Source organism: Pyrgilauda ruficollis, unplaced genomic scaffold, assembly GCF_017590135.1.
Source record: "Pyrgilauda ruficollis isolate IOZ18807 unplaced genomic scaffold, ASM1759013v1 scaffold16, whole genome shotgun sequence".
Lineage (NCBI taxonomy): Eukaryota > Metazoa > Chordata > Aves > Passeriformes > Passeridae > Pyrgilauda > Pyrgilauda ruficollis.
In genome coordinates, this window is record NW_024514764.1 from 12,681,298 (window position 1) to 12,703,913 (window position 22,616).

The following is a 22,616-nucleotide window of genomic DNA, read 5'->3' on the forward strand; positions in this document are numbered from 1 at the left end:
TGGATTCAACAGCAATAATTTATTGGTTTAAAGGAGATCTATAATGACAGATTCCTTTGCAAAGAATAAGTCTGCCTTTTGTTTACTGCAAAACTCGAATTCATTACATTTACTTCTACATTTACATGAATTTCATTACATTTACTTGCAAATTCTGTATTTATTTACATGGTGCCTGTCCTTGGTCTGGCTGTAATCACGTGGAGGTCTGTCAGACCTCTGCTTCTATCACTGTGTTACTCATTAGTTACACAAGTAAGGGCTCTCTGGTTGTGCCTGCTTTAATTTCCTTCCAAAGCAGTGAGTTTGCGTCTGTTTCAGTGTGGGACAGGTTCAGTGTCTCACAGTGCCTCTAGATGTAAAAGCAGCAGCTCTTACCCAGCAGCATTTTACTGTGGTATTAAGAATTTATCCCAGTTTAGGTTAAAGGAAAATGTTTTGCTGTTGGAGGTGAGGAGTGGGAGTCAGGTCAGACTCTAAGGCACAGCTGAGGACAGCAGTCTTTTTCTGGCTCCTGCTTGAACTTTTTAACAAGTTTGGTTGATGTATTTTGAATTGCATCCTGGATCACTGTGCTTACCTTGGTCATTACGGCCTGGGCAACCTGAGCTAGTGGAAGGTGTCCCTGCCCATGGCAGGAAGGTGGAATGAGCTGGTGTTTAAAATCCCTCAAACCCAAACGAGTCTGTACTTCTACAATGACATCACTTATGGATACGCAGGAGTGGCTGACACCAGGAGCTCTCCATAGCACTTTGCTCCCCTCATGACCCCTTTCCCTGCTGCTGCATGAGCTCTGCAGCTCTGGGATAAAGCCAGGATGGAGTTTACCACTGGGGACAGATCCTGAGCAGTCCCACAGCTACTGCCCCTCTCCAGAGGATGTTCATGCTGCCTGGTGCTGGGTGACACACCCGTGTTACACCAGTACTGCAGGCCTGAGCACACAGCCGCTGAGGCAGGGGCCCTGACAGCCCCAGTGCTGTGACAGGAGCTGCTGTGTCAGTGCCTCTGAGGGAAATGCCATGTACCCACTGTTGGGAGAAAGGCAGAGGATGTATGGAGGCCATGATTAGCTGGGAGAGCTCCTCTGTCTTTACAGCAAGTGCCAGGCTTGCCACGTTGGTGAAGTCAGAGTGGGGCTGCAAGTCCCAGGAGCAGAGTGGGAGGGAAAGGAGGTGCTTTGGAGGGAGGGAATCCTTTACCCCAGGCAGTAGGGGCAGAGGAGGAGGATCCTACTTCCACTGTGTCCTGCAGCTTCTCCGTGCTGCAATGTCCCCAGCTGCCCCTACCATGGGATCAGAACAGCAATGATAGGTTAATGATAGGAGGGAGAGGAAGACCTTGGCTACCCCTTAGGAAGAGGGCTATGATTAAATATCCTGAGGGCCTAAGAGTAGCCTGGGTACCACAGCCCTTTGGATCAGTATTGCAAGACTTAGATGGCCTCAGCCACTAGTACACTAGTAATGCCAAACATGGAACAAGCTCAAACAGAGTAGGAGGATTTAATGAAGAGAAACCCTTTGACAGACACTATAAACCAAATACATCAATATTACCAGTCTGGACCCCAGTGCATGGCTCCCTGCTCCCCCACTGATGGGTAAGCTCTTGAAAGGATTCCTGAGACCTTCGTTTGTGGTGTTCAGGAGGGAGGGTGAAGCAGGTGCTTAATGGATAACTCCTTTATTCAGGGACTAGTTCCAAGAGAAATTGCATAATAAAATCTGCACTGCTGCAGCCCATCGCCAGACTTCCTGTCTCCAGAACTAAGCTGCTTAAAGACACAGTTCCTGAGGTCCTACCTCCCTTCCCCACCCAAAACATGGAAGTATCATTTCTATAGCTTGTGACCTCAAAACCTTACAGCCAAACAATTAGCAGTGTTTGAATAACTTCTGAGGAGCTCTGCCCTGTAACTTGTAGTCACTGTGGCACCATCAGAGGAGTTCTCATTGGGAATGGGAGTCTGTTTTTCCTGGTGATGTTATGTCCCAGAACATGGTGGCCTTACCATTCCCATGTGCTGCCAAAGCTCTTCCAGGATAGAAGAAAAGCCCAGGGCCTGCTGCCTCCACTCCTCCCGGCTGCTGCAGAAGGTGCTGCCTATTCTTTCTCTAGGCACGTCTGGTTACACAAACCCTGCACTCATGGGATTGTGGAGCAATTTTATGTGAAATAACTGCTGTTTCTGGCTTCTGATTTTCATTGTGTGTGTGAATTCTGTGGTGTTCAGGAAGTGGTGGTAACCCAGGGACCGCAATCACAGCACTGTTTTGTGTTTAGCTGCGTGTCTGTGAACTTCTGCAAACTCTTGGCTCCTTGGGCTACAGAGCTTGACACACGTCTCAAAGGGTCTCCTTGCTTCATTTCATGCAGAAAGAGTATTTGCAGGTGGCTAAACCTGTTCTGTGGGCGATACCCCACAAGCACCAATCAGATCTGATTCTGCTCTCCTTTTCATTAAGTATTCATTAATGTAAAGCCATTTCCTACCTACTTGTTGAATAGAGTCTCTTGGGGACTGGATGCAGACTTGGACTTTTCAGCAAATTGCTCAGAATCTTGCCCATCATCTGTCAGGACCATCTAACTCTGATGTGGAGGAATCCCCCAAGTAATGGGTAAGGCTATCTCACATATCTCACAAAAGCAAGAGCAAGGGGGCAGGAAAAACAGTGTCTTCTGTCATCAGCATAATTGAGTCTGTCACTCTGAGGGGTCCTTCTTTCTTAAGTCCCAAATGTGAAGCCTGTAACTTTGCCATGCCTGACAAACTATTAAGAAAAACCTGTATAAATCTTTGTGCTCTCACTCAAGGTTGTTGCTCGACGAATCTCAGACTTTGTCTGAGACACAACAGTCCATTTGCTTTATTTTTAAAGTAAACTGCCACAAAAAATGTCTGTCTTTGGGCTCTGCTACATTATGGTTTCTCATCTCTCTGACACCAGTTTGCAACCTGCCCCACAGTCAGTTTGAAATCATATTTCTACCCATAAAATAGTAATCTGGGTAATCTGGGCAAATTTCATGTCTGCCAGCTCCCTTTTAGCAGTGGCAATTAGTGGTTTATGGGCGGTTTCAGCCAACATGGGCCAAAAAAAAGACACAGAACATTTTTTCCGCTGCAGATTATGGTGAAAGATCTCTTCCCTGAGCACAGAGAAAGGTGGGATGCCCATAGATACACTCTGGCCACTTGAGATGGGAAGATTTCAGTGTTTCCCCCCTCCCTGCCTTGTCCCCTGGTTAAAGATGTGGCCTTCCCATTACACCACCAGTAGGAGAGGGCATTCACAAGCTCTTCAGGTGCTGCCGCTCACAGCATGGTGTGAGCTGAATGCCAGATGCTCAGTCTGAGCCTGGGTGCTGAGCTGTGAGCTCAGGAGTGAGCACTGCTCACACTCCCCTCTGCCAAATTCACAGAGGCTCCAGCTCTTGCCTGAACCTTTATCTTGGAGCAAGACCTCATCCTTCCCACCAGGGCTCGTGCTTCCCTCCATTCGTTCTGCTCCCTCCACACAGCTCAGAGCAGTGGCCTGTCAGCATCTTCAAACCAGAGGGGTTGGATGATTCTTCATCCCTTGAAAGGTGTCTCCAGATTTCTCCCATGTCATTTCTGTCCTCTGCTCATTCCATGATGGCATCACAGAGACAAGGTTTTCCAGTACCTATAGGGAACTGAAAGGAAGGATGGTTTACAAGAGCATGTAGTGACAGGACAAGGGGGAATGGGTTCAAATTGAGAGTAGTTTTAACTTAGATATCAGGAAAAAAATCTCCCCTATGAGGGTGGGAAAGCCCTGGCACAGAGGGTTCAGAGAAGCTGTGGCTGTCCCTGAATTCCTGTAAGTGTCCAAGGCTTGGCTGGATGGGGCTTGGAGCAGCCTGGTCTGGTGGAAGGTGTCCCTGCCCATGGCAGAGGGGTAGAAGGAAAGAGCATTTAAGGTATCTTCCATACAACACCATCCTATGATTCTGTAATCAAGTGCTCAGCACTACTGACCACACTAAGCATTGCTCCTTTCAATTCAGTGCCATCCAAGCATTTATTAACCTACTTGGACACACTGCATATATCTTTTGTGGAAGTAATTCATTGCTATAAATCTTATAGTTCTTTTTTATATATAGCTTGCTTTTTTTTCCTTGCTTTTTTTTTCCTTTTATTTTTTTTTTTCCCTAATCAGTAGCAATGCTCCCAGCAAGGCAGTGACTTCAGGTAAGTGTCTGGGGTCACATTTGGAAATGCTCTCCTTGTGTTCTGGCTGACAGTCCTTATTTTTTGCTGCAGCAAAATCTGGTGTTCCCAAGAAAACTCTGGCCAAGCTCACAGTCTCACCATCATCCTGTTAGTCACCTGTGTGCAAAACTCTGCTGAGCCACTGTCAAGCCAGGCCATGGGGACACTGGCGGCATTTTTTCCTGCTCTGCCATTGTCCTGGTTGGTGGAGGCAGCCACAACAGTGTGGCTCTGCAATTCCTCCTGCTCCATTCAGCCTTGCCTGTCCCTCTGCCTCTTCTTGCTATCAGTCACAGCTTTAGCGCAAGGCTTGGTTATCTCAAGGAGCTTCATTCCTGGGAAACTCTGTACCTTCTCAGTGTTAATCCTGGCTTCCACACTAGCCTTTAAGCTTTTTGCTGTGGATTGAACTCATCACAACTCTTGAAAAACTTTATTTTTCATCAGAAACTCTGCTGAACTCCCATAGTCATCCAGAGAGCAATCCCAAGCTCTTCTGCAGTGTCAGCCTCTCTCTCTCCCTCTCTCCTGAGTTAAAAGCCAGCTGTGAAATGTTTTGGATTTAGGTGGCAGACAGGTCCCTCACCCTCTGCATTAGCCTCCAAGAGTTAACTGTGCCCAAGTTCTTGGAGAATAGTACAGACTCAGGTGGCTGCCCTGTCCTTGCTCTGACACTGCCACGTGCAGTCACAGAATCATGGAATGGTTTGGGTGGGAAGAGACCTTAGAGCCCCTTTGTTCCAGCCCCGTACCGTGGGCAGGGACACTTTCCACCAGACCAGGCTGCTCCAAACCCCATCCAGACTGGCTTTGGACACCTCTGGGGATGGGGCAGCCGCAGCTTCTCTGGGCAATCTGTGCCAGGTCCTCCTCACCCTCACAGGGAAGAACTTCCTCCTGCGGACTGTGCACTCCTCCCATAGAGGAAAGGGCCCCCAGCGGCGACCAGGAAGCCTTTCTGGGCTGGGTCTTGGAAAACTGTCCTGCTGAACCTGTTCCAATTTGTATGAAATTCTTCAATATTCATCAGGACAGGGAGGGCATTGAGCAGGGTTGACAAGGGGAATATATTAACTGCCTGTTTGTGCCTCCAGCCTTGCTATTCCCCTACCACTAGAGGTTTTTTGGTTTTTGTTTTTCCTTGTTTTGTGTAAAAAAGAGCAAATTCTACAGGAGCTTGAAGTTCAATGCTCACTGGTTTGGGACCAGTAGAAAGTGGGACTGGCCCAGCCCCACATTGCCCCCTAAGTTGGATAATGATGACTCTTTTCACCCTTTTTCTAGCAGATAAGGTGTTTGTGGAAATCTTCACCTTCTGCAGGTAACTCTGGTGTGTTCAGGGCTTCAGTAAGTACTCAGAAAACCCCTCAAAGTTTCAGCTTTCAGAATTCAGAAAGCACTGAAACCTTCTGATTTATTAATTGACAGTGAAAACACCTAATTTCCCTGCTTTTAAAACTTTAAAAACAGCTTTTAACTCCAAAACTGGGAAATTAAAGGGAGTAAGAGAGGACAAAATGACTAAAACACATCAATCCACTCACCTTCTCCTTCAGCAATTTTTTTCACATTTGATTCAAACCAAATTCTTTATTTTTTCTTGTTATGGCAACAACCAGTTTAAAGGCTTCACTATTTCTCCAGCCCTGTGGTTCTCTCAGGCAGCTCCTTGGGCAGCCTGGCTCTCATGCATCCCAGCTGGATGCATCTTGCATCCCTCCTGTTGCCTTGTTTTGGCTGCCTGAATCATACCTGGCACTTCTTGGGTGCCCAGCACAGAGCCAAACCCAAAACCTTTCCTGGTGACTCAGTCCAGAGTTTCTCCCAAACACGAGGGCTTTAGCTGGAAAACCCTTTTTCAGCATTAATCACCTTTCACTGTAAGTTCGCACGAGCTCCTAAATAATGGGGTCAGGTGAAAGTAGAACTAATTATTTTTATTATGGCTTCTAGCTCATAGAAATATGGAATGACAGACTGGTTTGGAAGGGACTTTGAAGAGCATCCCATTCCACCCCCTGCCATGGGCAGGGACACCTTCCACTCTCCCAGGCTGCTCCAAGCTTTGTCCAACCTGGCCTTGAACACTGCCAGGGAAGGGGCAGTCACAGCTTCTCTGGCACCCTGTTCAGATTGAGGGGGTCACAGCAGGGCAGCAAAGTGACTGAGGTGATGGTGATAACCAGCACAGGACAAAATTGGATTGTTTCCTCTGGAAAACCTGTGAGAGAATGATTCCAAGGAGGCGCTCTACTCTGTTGCTTTTAAGGTTATCAAAGAAATGATCACCCACCACCAACGCTTCCCCCCGCCCCCAGCTGTGGTGTCCCATTCTGTGACATTAATGACAAGAACCTCTTTGCACAGGACGTAATTTGCCTGGGGAAATTAGTTTCAAAAAGGATCAGAAAGTTAAATACTATTGCAGAGCTTAAATGAAGGCAAATAATTTTATAGCCAAAATTATATTTTTCTATGACAAATTATGTAGAAGGCAATAATAATAAAATGTGATGCTCTAGGGAATAAAACCATCCCTGTAAAGGTCAGGAAACTCTTTTAACATACCTGCACATCAGTCCAGATGCATTTTAATTTGTTTGGGTTTTGTGTCCTTGGTTGGACTTGATATTCTTGCCTGAGTTCCTCAAGGCCAAACACTTCATTGGGTGGACAGAGAAGCCTTCCCCAGCTCTCTCAGGATATTGCTCCATCCTTTGAAGCATGAGGCAGATGATTTCTGTTACACTCCTGTCCCATTCCTGCAAGACTTGACACACTGCAAGGTCTTGGTGGCATCTCACCCTGTGACCTGTGACTCCACGATTTTGCTGTTACAAGGCTGTCTCTAATTATATCAGGATTAACTTTTCACCCCAAGCTGTCCACCTTGGGCACGATGGTTAATTCCATTAATGGTTCATTCCTGCGGAGGAGTTTCATGGCTTGGCTGTCGATGTGCTCTGTGCTTCTGTCTTAGATCAGCTGAGGTCGCTTGTCTTCCTGTCTTAAGCCAGCAGCACATTAGGTGTTAAGATGAGAAATTCCTTTTTTTCCTGCTTTTCTTCCACCCTCTATCAGCTTATCCCAGCCTTGTGCTAACCAGGGAAGTGGAGCCAGATCAGCTCTCAATCCCCCAGCCTGGAGGTCCCATCATTGTCATCCTGGAGCAGGGCCTGACAAACTACTGCACCTCATCTCAATCCCCAGCTCCTCCACATCCAGTGTATGCTCACATCTGTTAAATCAGCCCATTTGGCCCCTCTGCCAGGTCAGCTCCACTCCCCATGGCCCAAGCCCACTTCTTCCTGCTTGTCCAAAGGCTTCTCAGCTGCATTCCAGGTTCCTCTGTCATCCACACAAGATGACACTTGGTGCTCGTTTAGGGCAATTTACCAGGCTCTTTTGAATATGAGAGCTCTGAAATTTATTTCACACTTGTGAAACAAACCCAGACCCAACTTTTTCACAACGGCTGTCAGTGATGTTCACAGCATCCTGAAAGGCTCGGGTGGAATTTGCTCATGAGCTTTGTAGAATTATCCTCTGGGAGAGAGCAAATATGGGAGAATTTGAGCTAGGAAAGACAATTTACATTATTGAAGTGTTAAAACATGACAGAGCTGTTACCTCAAATCTGTATTATAAAAGAACCCAAAGATTTGATAAAATACAGGGCTTTCATAGAATCACAGACTGGTTGGGGTTGGAAGGGACCTTAAATCTCATTTTGTTCCGCTCCCTGCCATGGGCAGGGATACTTCCCACTACCCCAGGGTGCTCCAAGTCCTGTCCAACCTGGCCTTGGACATTTCCAGGGATCCAGGGGCAGCCACGGCTTCTCTGGGCACCCTGTGCCTGGGCCTGACCAGCTTCACAGGGAAGAATTTCTTCCCAATATTCCCCTGGCAGTGGGAAGCCTTGTCCTGTCACTCCAGGCCCTCGTCTAAAGTCCCTCTCCAGCTCTCCTGGAGCCTCTTTAGGCACTGGAAAGTGCATAATACAGATCATAACACAAAACAGAGGTACCTGAGACACCTTCAAAGAAGTACCCAGTAATTACTGCAGTCATTGCATGATCCTGGTCTCCCCCCAGCCTTTGATCAGAGATGTCTAGAATGATCTCTGCTGCTTCCAGAGCAAAGGCAGCTCAATCTCCTCCTTCCCCAGCTCTCCTGGAGGAAGCAGTGACCCTCTGCACTCCCACACCAGTGAGAGTTCTCACCACAACACTGGTACATCATGGCTTTGGTTATGACTTTGCACCACTGGCTGAGCCCAAACTAACAAAAAACATCCCCAAACTGTCTGGCTTTGTATTTTCCTGGAGTTTAAGTCCAGTTGAAGTAATTAGATAATCTTTTCTGCATTTTTGGATGTCACAAGTCACTGCATTTCAGGTGAACATTGAGCCCTGTCACTCAGGCCACATGAAAACCCAGCAACCCTGGGGAGAGCAGAGCTGCTGTGGGCTGACATAGGAAGTGACGAGGTGCCAGCATGGGCCTGGCACTGCCAGGGAGAATTTGACAGTTCACAGCAGCAGCCTGGTGCTCCAGCCCAATGAAAGGAGGATGATCCAGGCACCCTCAGCCCTCTCCATCCCCAGCTGGCACAGGGCACTGAGCTTTCAGACCGGATGATCACAAAGGACTTGGACAAGGCAAGAAATCCTCACGGCTTCACCTCCCAGGTCCCTGCTTGCAGGCTGAGCCCTTCCTCCAGTCTCTGCATTAAAGCTGTGTGGTTGAAATGAGCTAATTTTGCTCGAAAGGCTGCAAGCCCCGGTGCAGGCACCGCTCCCCTCGCACGCTGTCGCAGTATGCAGCCACCGTTCCTGCAAGAGAGCTGCGGCTCATTTCAAGGTTGAATTTGTCCAGCTTCAGTCCCTGGGATATTTACATCTCTGGAAATTATCTGGGGATGCTGCAGTCCGTTATAGCAGAGCTGTTGCTTCCCTCGGTCAGATCTCTGGGCAAGTCCTTGGATTTTAACACCGCCATGTCCCCACATACACCCTTCTCTGTACCCTGTATTTTGTTTTAAGACTAAGGAGAACATATTGCAAGGACCGGATACTCTTTTTAAATGACAAGAGATGAGAATCTTATGCACTTGCATGACCCCAATGGTTTAAAAAACTCCTTTAACTAAACCATTGTCCAGATTTTACCAAAGACATGTGAGGCTGATGTACGTGAGGGCCACTGACACCCAGCACGGAACACATGAGCCCTGAAGTACCTAAAATTATCTCATGCTGGCTTTTGAAGATAAGTCTCCACCCTCCATTCAGAATGACAACTTTTGGCAACAACAAGAAAACAGAAATGACAGATGGTAACAAAATCTGGTACACAAACATGACAGTAGGCAATATAATGAACATTTCACCCACTCCTTCATTTATGCTAATCGGTGCTTTTGAGCAACCGGAATTGTTCTGCCAGACAGCCACGGATCTGAAGCACAGCACAGCAAATCTCAGAGGGCCACCAACCTGAAACCAGGGTAAAACCCCACCAGGCGACTCACTGTGAATGAAATTAAAGTATCACTGAACTCCAACCCTGACAAAATCCCCCCACTCCTAAAAAGCACACCGACCTCTCCTCCTGCCCTGAAAACACCACATCCACAAAACAGAGGCAGTTTGGTTTTCCTGCTACCTAAAGCTTCACCAAAATTCAGAGGAACCAGCAGAAATGAGAAGTAGCAGCCTCGCAGTCAATGTGAATTGTGCTAAATAAACGTATTTGTAACGGCAACAAAAATTTCCTTCAAAAAGCGTTTTTCTCCCAGACTCAGCTCTCTGGGATGGACTCCGTCCCTGCGGGAAAACAGTTACTCTTCCCTTTGAAGCCCACTTATCTCATGCTGACATTCTCAGAGGAAGGTGCTATGTCACCCACAAACCTCCTTTTATTTCCTATAAAAATGTAAATCAGCCTATTTTTTCCCCCCAACAACCTTATGTAATGAGCAGTGTCCTCGCTCAATCATTTTGAAGACGTGCTTTAGCCTCTATTTTATGCAGGAATCTGTAAGAATGAAACCATTCCTCCCTTTCCTTCCCTGATATTTCAGTGCTTGCTCCTTTGCCTGCTGCTGCAAAGCTCTGTGGCCATTCCTGGCGTGGGCAGGACCTAAAAACCTCTCAGAGGGCAACAGCAACACCCTTATATTTTCTCAAGTTATAAAATAAGTTTTCCCACAAGTAAATTGCCAGTGCTTTCAGGAAAAGAGCGGCAACCTTGAGCACTTGCCCTCAGAGCCAGCTGGGATGTGTAATTGCACAAATCTCTGTATATTTGTAATTATAAATGAGGCTGGTCCTCCATGACCAAAATTTCAAGACACTGCCCTTTACAGGACCCAATTTTCCTTTGCTTCCAGCACTGTCATACATTACCCACAGCAGATGAAATGCACTCTTCTGGGGGCAAAATCACAGTGAAAACACAGGAAAAATAGGGAATTTTGGTCAAAACATTTCAGTTGCTTTTGAGGGCAGAAAACCCCATGGTCTTGGTGGGTTTCCAGTAACCAGGTCTGCAAATCCTACACTTGGCTCCAGGAGAAGATAATCTTTGTTTCAGAGATTCATCTCATAGAACCAGAAATCTCCCACTGTCCTCCTGAAGATCCACGCAGACTTCTCTGACCTGGGGAAAAATTCACTTCTTCTGCTTTCTGTCTTATTCACTTGCCATTTCCTGCTCTGGATCAAGCATCCCAGCCTGTATAGTTCTTCCTTGGGTGAAAGCTACTCCATTTCTTTAAACATCCTTGAGGCCCACCTCCCCCTCTGGCTTTTTCTGTGCAAAGTCACATATCCATTTTGAGTTAAGGGGATCTCAGCACACAGAGCAGTTGGAGCAGAATCCCACTGTGGATGGAGGCATGGCAGACCAGGGTTTCCTGTTCTCCTCTCTGCTTCAGTCTCAATGATTCCTAAAAATAATGCCCCAACCAACTCCCAGACTTGAAATGCTGGAGAAGCACTGACCAGTAGGGCTGGGGTCTTCCAGAGACCCCCACACTGCAGCCCCTGGGTGCCTTCATAGCCCTTTTTATGGAATCATTTGGGAGGAACCTTAAAGCTCATCTTGCTCCACCTGTGCCATGGCAGGGGCACCTTCGCATCTCTGTGCCTCCTCTGGACTCTCTCCAGCATCCCCACATGCTTCTGATGCTGATGCCCTGCTCTGGAGGCAGCTCTGCAGGTGGGCTCTCACCTGAATCCTGCCCTCACCTGCTGCCCATGCTGTGGATGAGCCCAGGATGATGCTGGCTTTCTGGGCTGCCCCTTCAATGGGGCACTGAATGCCACCTGCTAAAAGATAAGCAAATCCTCTCTTTTTTGGTTGGTGTTTTCTTTGGGATGTTTTGTTTTGTTTTGTTTTTGGGGTGTTTTTTTGGGTTTTTTAATTGTTTTGGGTGGGGGTTTTTTTGGTTTTTTTTTGGGGTTTTTTTTTGGGGTTTTTTTTTGTTTTGTTTTGTTTTGTCTTAGGTCTTTTTCAAGGCTTTACACACACAGGCTTCCCATCCCCTACCACCCATACGCTCCCTTCCCTCTGCCTAATTTCAGAGTAAGGAAGCCACACATGATGTTTTCTCTCCAGGACACGGTGAACTGGCTGGCAGGTTGTCTGATGAGAAGGAATCTGCCCCGGGACACCGTGAAGAGGTGGGATCTTCTGCTTGTTGTTTGTCATGGAAAAGGGAAGACGCCTGCATTCAACTGCTACTGAAACCAGGAATGCCAGCTCGAAACCTGGAGCATCAGCTTGGGAGGATGCTGCTCTGACGGCGCCGTGGCTGAAGGAGGCTCAGCCCCACGTCCTTGGCCACCCAGGTGCGTTCACGGGGTCCCACACCGGGGGTCCCTGGGTGCCCCGGAGCTGCCTGGCTGTGGGGTGTGGGGGGCGCAGGGGGCCGGGATGCGCTGCTGGATGGTCTGGGTTGCTTTGCTGAAGCCTGGGCCAGGACCCCCGGCAGCCTGCAGCTCTGCCGGGGCCGTCCCCAGGTCCCCAGCGGGTTTTGCCCGCTCGCTGGACACGCTCAAAGTTCACGGTGCTATAAATACCCGGGCACAGGGCTGCCAGGGGCCGGCCGGCGCGGGGGGGCTGCCCAGACCCAGCGGGCTTTCGATTAACCCTGTGCGTGCACGAGTCCCCTCTGGGCGCTTTGAAAAAGAGGAATTCTCCAACTCGAATGTGTCTAAAGCCAGAAGAGAGCAGCAAACTCCTTCAGTGGGCTGATTCCTGCTGGGAAGAGCCCCGGGATTGGCGCCGGGACTGGAAGAGCACAGGGCGCTGGAGGAGGTTGCAGTGTTTGGGTGTTTTGTGGCCAGGCACATCCACAGCTGCTGTGTGACCCCCCAGCTTGGGCAGGTCCTTGTGTGTGGGACGCAGTGGTGTGGATCCAGCATGGCTTGGGTACCCCCATAAAGCAGAGGCTGCCTGTGCATCCCACATTCCCAACGGAGCATGGCCTCACGCTACACAGCCCCATGCCCTGCCCCACATGGCCCCACAAGCACAGCCCCAAACCCAGCCCTGTTTGCCCCCTGTGCCCCCCAGCGCGCCCCGTGTCCCCGGCACCATGTGCAGGGCTTTTTTAAAGCGCTAAAACGCATCGGAAAACTTGCAGAGCAACAGAAACGCACTAAATCAGCAAAGGCTCCAACCCCAGCTTGGAGACAACCACAAAACGTGGAGCCGCAGCGGTGCCGGGTCTCCCGAGGCAGAGCACAGCGCGTCACCTGCAGCAGGGTGTGAAGCGGCTCCCTGGGGAACCAAACCGAGGAGACGCCACCCACAGCTGTACAGAGCCCTTTTGTGGTGCCAGACCTTATCTTTTTAACAATTTTCCTCCCACACCTTACCCTGCCGGGCTGAGGGGAGCCAGTCTGTGAGGAAGAGCCTCTTGCCCTTTTCCTGCTCAAACCACGGGCGATGGGAAGCTCGGAGAGAACAGAGGACAAGGCTCAGGAGCAGAGCCCCGCGGGCTGTGTGCCACCCCCGGCTGCTGCTGAGGCTGGGCACAGCTCAGTGCACACATGGCTCAGGGACAGCGGCTCGGGACTCAGCAAGGTCCTGCTGACCGAAGGTGGTCTCCAGCTCCACGGGGCCGGGCTGCCTCAAGCACGGCTGCACATCCCCATGGCCTCGAAGGCATGGGGTGACCCTGTTCCATTCCTTCAGGAATGTCACAGCTCCAAGGGACCCTTGGCCTTGCTCAGGTGACAGTGCCACCAGAACAGCCTCATTTCAGCCTTGGGAATGTCACCTTTCGGGTCCATTCAGGCCAAGCAAAGACACATTCATCACCTCACTCTCCACCATCTCCTGTCCTCCCATCACCACCGCAGCTCCCATGATGCCAACCTCCTTGTTGCAGTTGGATGTTGTGGCTCTTCCTGACGCTCACTCGACCAGGATTTTCAGGCCATCACTCCTGTGGCCAGCGGGGTCCAGCCCCACAGCCATGCCCTGCCCCGTTCCCCACAGTCCCTGTGCTGCTCTGAGATGTGGCTGCCCCAGAGCTGGTGCCCTCAAGCCCCAGGGCCGCTGTGAGCAGCACTGCCCGGCGCAGCACCGGAGTAAAGGAGCCTGGCGGGTGGCACTAGGGGGAGATAAAGGCCGGGACATGCCGGGCCCTGCACCCTTGCCAGCCCCTCCTGTCCCCTTGTCCCCAAGGCCACCCTAGCCCCAGCTGCTGGTGGGGACAAAGGGGAGAACCGCAGCTTTCCACCTATCACAGTCCCGTTGCTTTGTGGGGTCTTTCCTGGCATCTTCAGCCTTTGGGAAGCATCTTTGGCAACGAGGGGCCTTACAGCATTTACACCTTTAAGCAGCAGGTATAAAAGCAAGAGACTGCCTTCTCCCACGTGCAGGTAGCACATGGACACCCCAAAACCCATCCAGAAAGGAGGAGAACAGATACTACTTCCAGAACGGGGGTCAGCAGGGAAGGATGAGTCCTGGTACATGGCCTGGAAGCAGAGTGACCCATGCTGCAAGACCTCAGCTGGAGGCTCAGCCTGTCACATCTGACTTCCCTTTTCTAATGCCCCTAGGTGCACTTGGCATCAGCACAGCTGACAGCCTTTACAGGCCCCCACCACCAGCAAACTGGGCACCTTTGGGGCTAAAAACCATTTCAGGGGACCTCTGAGTCAAGGTACCATCCTGGTATCACACCAGCTCCTCTGTTCCCGTGGATGTTCCCTTCTCCACAGGCTCCCTGGGACCCCTCTCAGCAGAGATGAGATGAGCTCACCAGGCAGAGTTTGGGGGAGCTCCTGGCAGACAAGGAGCTGAACCAGCAGGACCTGTCCCCAGCAGAGCTGTTCATGCCCAGCTGGATCACAGTGGCACCCACAGGTGCAGCTGTGGCTCCTGTGGTGTGAATCAGTGCTGGATGCTGGGGCAGGAACTGTGCAACAGCAGCTCTACAGGCAGGATCCATGTGAGGGGGGCCACTTTCCCCTTGTATTTTCTACGAATTAGAAAGGAAAGTTAAATTATTTCCTCTTTTTCCAGGAAGAAGGATTCAGAGTGTGACTGGCACAGAGTTATCAAAAAACGCTACTAATACGTGTTTGTGCATCACTTGCAATGCCATCAAACCACTGTGCCCTGGGGGCCTGGGCTCACTGGGCACATGCCTGAGCTCCCCCCAAAAAACCCACACAAACTCCACACAAAAAACACCCCAAACCACCAACCTGTTGCAAAGTTGTGTTTTCTCTTCAACTTCCCAGTTTGGTCACAACCACAGCACACAGAGACAATACTTGCCCTGCAGCCACATCTCTGGTTTGCTCATATTTACAATTATTTAGAGCTCCAGCTCCACAGTTTTCAACATTCTCTCTCCTAAACTTCATGACTGCCGGTGCCGGAGGGGACTGGGGCTGGTAACGTGATAGGGAGCTTGGCCTCGGACCAGGAGGCTGGATGCAAGGGTGGAAGGCAGAGGGGAGCCCAGGCTGGCGTGTTATCCAAGCCCCTGCAGGAACAAGGTGTCTTTGGCTTGATGTGAGCTGGCAAGAGCGAGAGGAGGGAAGGAGATCCTTCGTCAGCACTTCGCTATGCACTGTGCTCCCTGCTCTCCGCTGCCCGGACACACGGACTCACCACTGCTCTGCTGGCAGGACAGCTGTTCCCAGGGCTGCTCATCCTGGGTCCTTTCTCCCCCTCAGGCTGGCAAAATTTCATGTTTTGCTTCAGCTTGGTTCCAAACACATGCCCAAAAAGCAGAAACCAACACAACATCACTGCTTTTCCCATGCCACGAGGTGAGCGAGGAGCACACAGCAGCACCTCAAGGGTCACCCCATGTGCCAAGTGTCCACTGACAGAGGTGGCTCCAACATGACTCTGTCATATAGAAGAGCTGACAGTCTGTGCCCAGACCCTGTCACAGCCCCTAAACCCTCAGGAGGCTCTGGCACAAGTCTGGGGTTTGCATTGTCCCTTGCCCAGGTAGATCCATCAGTTTGCAAACCAACTTAGAAGTAAAGGCTCATTTTTTCTGCTATTTTTCAAAAACATTAAATAAGGACAGAAGCATTCCCTGAGACTGCTCAGGGCCCCTGGTGCTGTGACTGCAGCACAGCTTCCCCCCTGTGAAATGCATCATGTGCCACCAAGGAATCCAGTCCAGAATCCTGGGCTGCAAACGGACAGGGATTGGGGTTTGTTTCAATTGTTTCCATGCTGGTTCTCTGCTTTTAACAGATCATTCCTGAGATTGTGCCATTCTGCCACATGTTCTACACACCATTTCCCACCTCCCAGCTTAGACATAGACTTTGAAAAAAGACATTTCACCTCCAGCGTGCCCCTGGCACTAACACAGCCCCTCTGCAGGCAGAGCCAGGCTCTTCCCAAAGGTTCCCTCTCTCAGGCACCTTGTGCCAAGCCCAACATGGTCACTTTGTCATCAAGTGTCAAGTACAAAGCATATGCAGGACAGATGGGTATGAGGTTTATAAGATAATTAAGCATGTTAATGAAGTTCATTTGCATCTAGCTCTTAGATTCCCATAAACTCTGTGAGGCTGGGAAATGAGAAATGCTGCTTGACATCGCAAAGCAACAGAAGTTTAGTTACCAAAAGCAAAGTAGTGATTAATGGATGAGACCCAAATCTGCTGTGGCCAGGCTGAGCACAGCCCTGCAGGGCCCCCTGGCAGAGCCATGACACACAAGGTCCCCCATGCCACTGCAGTGGCCACAGCCATTAATACAAACTGCTGTGGGCTCTGCTGGACTGAAATGTCACAGAACCAGAGAGAACGGGGAAATCATTGCTCCAAACAAATATTTGACCCAGAGATGAAGGAAAAGCTCTTTGGTGTGAATAGGAAGGTCGGTGGCTGATGTGGGAAGCCTGGTGAGAGCACCCTCTCCATGGGCTGCCCCTGAAGCAGGACCAGGGCAGAGTCCTTTGATGAAGTCACAGCAGGGAGAGGCAGATGGGCATTCCCTGGGCAGAGATGGAACCCAGGGCTGTGACCCAGACAGAGCTGGAGCAGCCCCAGGAAAACAGGGGAACAGCTTGGATTGGAGATCCCTGAGAAACCCTCAAGGATACCCCAGGGGAACCAGGGCAGGAGCTGGCAGGTGTGCTCCACACCCACCTCGCACAGTGCTGGAGCTGGGAGGGCACTGGGGTCCTAAAATGTGGCCAAGCCTGGGCCAGAGGCCACCTGCAAGTTCTGACCTCCACAGAAAAGCTGAACTATCACCTCTGGTTAAGCAAGGAGGGCAAAGACCAGGCAGTTTCCAGCCAGACTGGGAGATGGCTCCAGGGGTGCAGCACCTCTCCATTACCCCAAGGTGATGGTGGCTCCTCAGAAGTGGAAACCCTGAGAGTGGCACAGCCAGGCGGTGCAGAACCTGGGAGCACCCGCACACCAACAACCTGTGGGGTCAGGTACCACTCACCTTCCCGGCACCCAGGGCAATCCTGGAGCCTCCTTCTGCCTAAAGAGGAAGCCAGTGGATCCCACAGAGATCCCATTCTGCAGCATGCCTGAGGCGCCAGAGCCCTGGCAGCACCTGTAGATGAGAGACATGGAACAGCCTCCGGGGTGGCCCCCTGTCCCCCACTGTCCAGCTGGGCCAAGCACACCACGGCAGCAGGCCGAGCACCCAAGGCTCACTAGGGACAAACACAGCCCAGACTGTCAGGAACTGCTGTGAAACATCTCCCTGAGAGATCTTTGGGCTTTTCTTGTTACACATCCCCACGTAAACTAACCACACACAGGGTGGGTCTTTCAGTACCCCCAACCCATCGGTGTACGACACGTCCTGACCACGAAACAAACCACAGAGAGAAAAGAAACTTTAACATGGGCTCACCCAGGACAAGACAAACTGAAAACAACAAGACTGGATTCATTTGAAATACCTTGACCAGATTTATTAAAAAATATCCCTTGGCGTTGACAATCACCAGGATCCACAATCAGAACCTGACTGGACAACATTGGAACAGTTTCCACCTACGGGAGAAGGCGAATACCTGGGAACACCCCAGCAAGGCCCACACACCCCTACTGGCATTAACACTGGGCTGGCACTGAGGAGCTCGGGGCAAACGCTGGCTGTGGTGCAGTTACACCACAGGTGTTCCTGTGTGCTCTGATACTTACCTGGTGTGTGGGAAAAAACAAATGTTCAAAATACGGGGGAAAAGAATCAGTTGGGACCCAGAGAAACTGGACGCTGCTTTAATTCCAGCAGCTCTTGCTCTGCTGCAGTTGAGGGAGAGGAGGGAAAGGCAAGCTGGACGGTGTGGCTGGACACATTCAGATGCTCTGGCTGCCTGCTGAGAAGGGTTTGGTGCTGCAGTGGTGGTGGGTCACTGGTGACCGACAGGCAGCAGGATCCAGAGGAAACCTTCTGCCATCTGCCAGGTCAAACCCTGACCGGGGAGGGCTCAGGGCCTCATTAGGGCTTCCATTCCCCAGTGAAACCTGATGAACACACAGTGGGATGCTGACAAGAAACCCCCAGAGAGGTGGGGGGTGTGGGACAGACAGACAGACACGGGGCTTGTTCTTTGGGCCAGATTCCGGTTTTGGAACTATCAAGGTTCCTGCTCTTGCCCAGCCACTGCCACTCAGCCACTCGGTGCTCTGTGGACACTCACTCCAGAAAAACTGCCTCATTCCCCTTTCCAAGCAAATTAAAGGGCTCTGAATAAGGCACTGGAATTCCAGAGTAACCTATCAGTGCTCTCTGCCAAATAGAAAAATAACTATTTAAAATTCATTCCCAGTTTTGGCCAACACAAGCTCCCTGTGGGGAAAAGCTCTGCCCAGCAGTGACCAAAGGTGGCTGCAGAGGTGCTGCCAGTGGCAGCTGCACGGCCCCTTCCCAATGCTTCAGAGCTGCATTAAAATGAGGAAAAATTAGGAAGGAGTTGTCTCCTCAGCCTGGGCACTGGGAACAGGAAGGTCATTCGCTGCCAACCAACATATCAAAGTGCAGCACGGCTGTGTGACAAATCCCTTCCGGGTTTAAGACGCCTCCTAAACACGCACCTAATCAAAAATTAACTTGGTGGCTTCATGATTATCAAAGAAACATTGTTAAAAGCCAGATCCAAACCAAAGGGCTGAAAAACCTATCCCAAACTATTCTTCTTCCAGATCACGTGCCGAGGGCTGCGGCTGAAGCAGGGTTGGAGCAAAAATACGAAAGCAAAAACGATTTGGAGTTGACACAGTGTATTGTGAATTACTTCTCAGCTTTTCTACATCTAAGAGAGCATGAAATGATCGGCCGTACACGGAGCAGTTTAATATACAGTTGATACAGAGCTGCAGATAATACACGTTGGATCTATATACACACAGAGCTCAACATTTCACAGATACAACTTTTTGCCATCTCGGTTTGTCCACGAAGCATTGGCAGAGTATTTACAGCGAGGCTGCTGCGAGGAAGCCCCGTCCCCCGTGCAGCCCCGGGCGAGGCTGCCCCAGCAGGGGTGTAAACAGAGCGCTTCTCTCTTTCTGCAAGGGAGGGAGAAGGTGGGAACACGGCTGCGCTGGGCAGGAGGGAAAGGAACCAGAGATACCAGGAGAAAATAATGTCCAGCTAACCTGGAGACCTCAAAACACTTAAATCTGCCTTTTAAAATATTTCAACTGGAAACTGTTCTCAATTAATTTTCAATTTGTAATTCAATAATGTTTCAATGGCATTTTCAATTAATGCTTTCTATACATCTGTATTTCTATCCATCCCCTCGTGTGCTTGTGCGAGGCAGGGAGTGCTGAAGCCCTGGGTCAGTGCTGAGGGAGCTTCTCAAGGAAGCAGGGGATGCTCAGGGGCTGTGCTGGCTCCCAGGCCTTGGCAAACCAAAGCCAACCCTGGTTTCAGCTGATCACTCCAAAAATAATCTCTCTCCAGCTGTTTGTAATCAGGTACCACCACCCTCGATGCCCAGTGATGGCTTTTACAGGGGGATCACTGTGTGGACAGAGGGTGGGCAGATCCAAGCCCAGCCCTCACCCCCAGCCCCAGCTGGGCGCGGTCGGACACAGCTCCGATTCCCAGCGCAGGCTTTCAGTAACCAGCTGAAATTTGTTCTGTAAGAAAATCACACCAACAGGCAGGAGGGAAGGTGCATTTACCAAGGTGTCCACGGCCTGGCTGCATGGAGCGGGCAGCAGCCCAGGAGCAAACCCCCCCAGAGCTTGGGGACAGCTCGGCTGCTGGAGCTGCTGCTGCCCCGGCACCACCACGGGACCAACCTGGCAGCTCCTGCACTGGGCTGGAGCCAGGGCACACGTGCCAGGCTCCATCCATCCCAGGGCACACTTGCCAGGCCCCATCCATCCCAGGGCACATGTGCCAGGCCCCATCCATCCCAGGGCACATGTGCCAGGCCCCATCCATCCCAGGGCACACGTGCCAGGGGCACATCCAGCTCCTTCCCAATTGACTCCCCTTTCCCATCATTTACATCCTTGCCTTGTCCCCCTCAGTGCTGGAAGGACCAAAGGGTAAGAAAGGAGGAATCCAGCCCCTGCCACCAGCAAAGACAACATTTGTTGCTAAGTTAAGAATACTGCTTCAAGGAAAGAAGGAGCTTTCCTGAGCAATTCAATAACTAAAGCTATCCAGGTGGGATTGGGCAGTGAGTGGCTTTCCTGAGAGCACACAGGGGAGCTTGTTTATCTGTTCCTGGGGAACTGGGTGAGGGTGGCCAAGGTCCTTGTCATCTTTGGACACTGCTGCTGCCTCCCTGCAAACCAGAGACGCACCACTGAGCAAGAAAAATTCCCAAATACTCAGCACAACCTCAGAACTGTGTTTCTTGTCTCAGCAGATGTTGCAGTTGTTAAGGCTCTTGGCTTTAAGGAGTTTATTACTTTGGAAGTTTAAAGCTGTACTTGCAGGAGGGTGTAACAGGTCTCTGTCTCAGCATAGGTATCACGTATGTCTGTATCTCAGCATGGGCTCTGAAACCAGAAGCAATGAAATTGGGGAGAGGGTCACTGGTAACCATGGGCTCCTGAACATCTGCTGGTGCCAGTGGGACCATGCCAGTACCTGTGCAGGGGGCAAACACTGCCTGAGGCAGTGACACAGAGCAGAGCTGGCAGTGCTGCCACCCCCTCCTTTGGACATGACGCAGTGGTACGTCCAGCACTGAAAAGAAACCCTGGGCTCACCTGGAAAAGGCAAAACTTCAGAGTCACTGAAGAGGCATTTCCCCTCGGGCACACCCACAGATGGACCACATGCTGTGTCCTTCCCTGCCCTGAGCTGCATCTGTCAGCACAAATCAATACAAACCAGCTTCAATTCCAAAGATGGAATGCACTAAGGTAGAAACAAGTGAAGACTTGAGTAACTGAGGGAGGAAAATGAGGAAAAACTTGAGAAAGTCACTTTGATTCATCTGAAGGAGGATTTGAGAATTGGTGGCCAAATCAGTGACATGCAAGTGGTGGCACTGGCTTACACCACACATAAAGCAATGAGCTGGATGACAAATTGGTCAGAGCATCACCCATGAGAGTGGGAACTTAACTGGTACCAACTGTTCCCAGCCAGGACCTTCTCTGCAGTTCTTCAATTCAGTGAACGTTGCAATTTCTGGACATTAAAATCCATTATGGGCATGGAGATGCCCCGAGGGCTGGAGCCCCTCTGCTCTGGAGCCAGGCTGGCAGAGCTGGGGGTGCTCACCTGGAGAGGAGAAGGCTCCAGGGACACCTCAGAGCCCCTTGCAGGGCCTAAAGGGGCTCCAGGAGAGCTGGAGAGGGACTGGGGACAAGGCATGGAGGGACAGGACCCAGGGAATGGCTTCCCACTGCCAGAGGGCAGGGATGGATGGGATATTGGGAAGGAATTGTTCCCTGGCAGGGTGGGCAGGCCCTGGCACAGGGTGCCCAGAGCAGCTGTGGCTGCCCCTGGATCCCTGGCAGTGTCCAAGGCCAGGCTGGGCAGGGCTTGGAGCAGCCTGGGACAGTGGAAGGTGTCCCTGCCATGGCAGGAGTGGCACTGGATGGGCTTTAAGATCCCTTCCAACCCAAACCATTCTGGGATTCTGTGCAATTGCTGCAGTGAGCCAGAGAACAGGGAGAGAATGGAGCAAACCACACCAAGGCTGGGACAGGAGGTGCTGACAGTGGCCTGGGGGCCATTCCAGAAGTGTAAAACACCCAGGGCTGCTGCCTGAGACACTGATGTCCAGGGTGGGACAGCTCCTGAGGAGGATGTTGAGCTCCATCCCTGAGCAGGAGTGTGGGAAGACACTGAGCACCTGCCTGAACTCCTGGCCAGCCTCAGGCTGGGCACCTGGCTTAGGGCAGCAAATGCTTAGCAGCTATAATAAGGAACCAGGGAAAAAAAAAAAAGCTTTAAATATCTCCCACCAATCTGTTTTGTCCCAAATGATCTTCTCCCAAGCCAATATTCTCCCAAAGGCAAGGAGCAAACAGTTCTGTACGTGTCGTACACCCAGCCCTTTATCAGGGCTGAGACAGAAGTTCAGTTCACATCAGAAAGACTTGAAAGACATTTTATACAAAATGTTTGGTTTTTTTTTTTTTTTTTTTTTTTTTTTTACTAGTGCTTTACCCAGTGTCTGCAAAGCACCTCAAACCTCCTTCCCATGGCACCCTCAAACTGCACCACCGTCAAGACAAGACACACTCCACCCATTTTATTTTCTCCTTCAACTTCTACAGAGCCTATTGTTTAATTTTAAACAAACTCTTTAAGTAGGACAAAGGCAATAAGCTCCTGCTGCCTGACTTTCACCAATAAAGCTCTCTGTACAGAGTTCAGGGGGTGGTGTTAACGCAGATTTTAATAAAATC

At 50.6% G+C, this 22,616-nt stretch overlaps 2 long non-coding RNA genes across 2 annotated transcripts; one reads left to right on the plus strand and one right to left on the minus strand.

Moving 5' to 3' along the window:
- LOC121350819 lies at nucleotides 1-15,124 on the minus strand. Its single transcript, XR_005954726.1, has 3 exons — nucleotides 14,985-15,124; nucleotides 6,818-7,795; nucleotides 1-3,687 (listed from the first exon to the last, which is right to left on the minus strand). It is a non-coding gene; the product is annotated as an uncharacterized LOC121350819 (long non-coding RNA).
- On the plus strand, nucleotides 11,714-21,259 carry LOC121350818. The gene is made up of 2 exons (XR_005954725.1): nucleotides 11,714-12,107; nucleotides 18,927-21,259. It is a non-coding gene; the product is annotated as an uncharacterized LOC121350818 (long non-coding RNA).
- The last annotated feature ends 1,357 nt before the right edge of the window (nucleotides 21,260-22,616 follow it).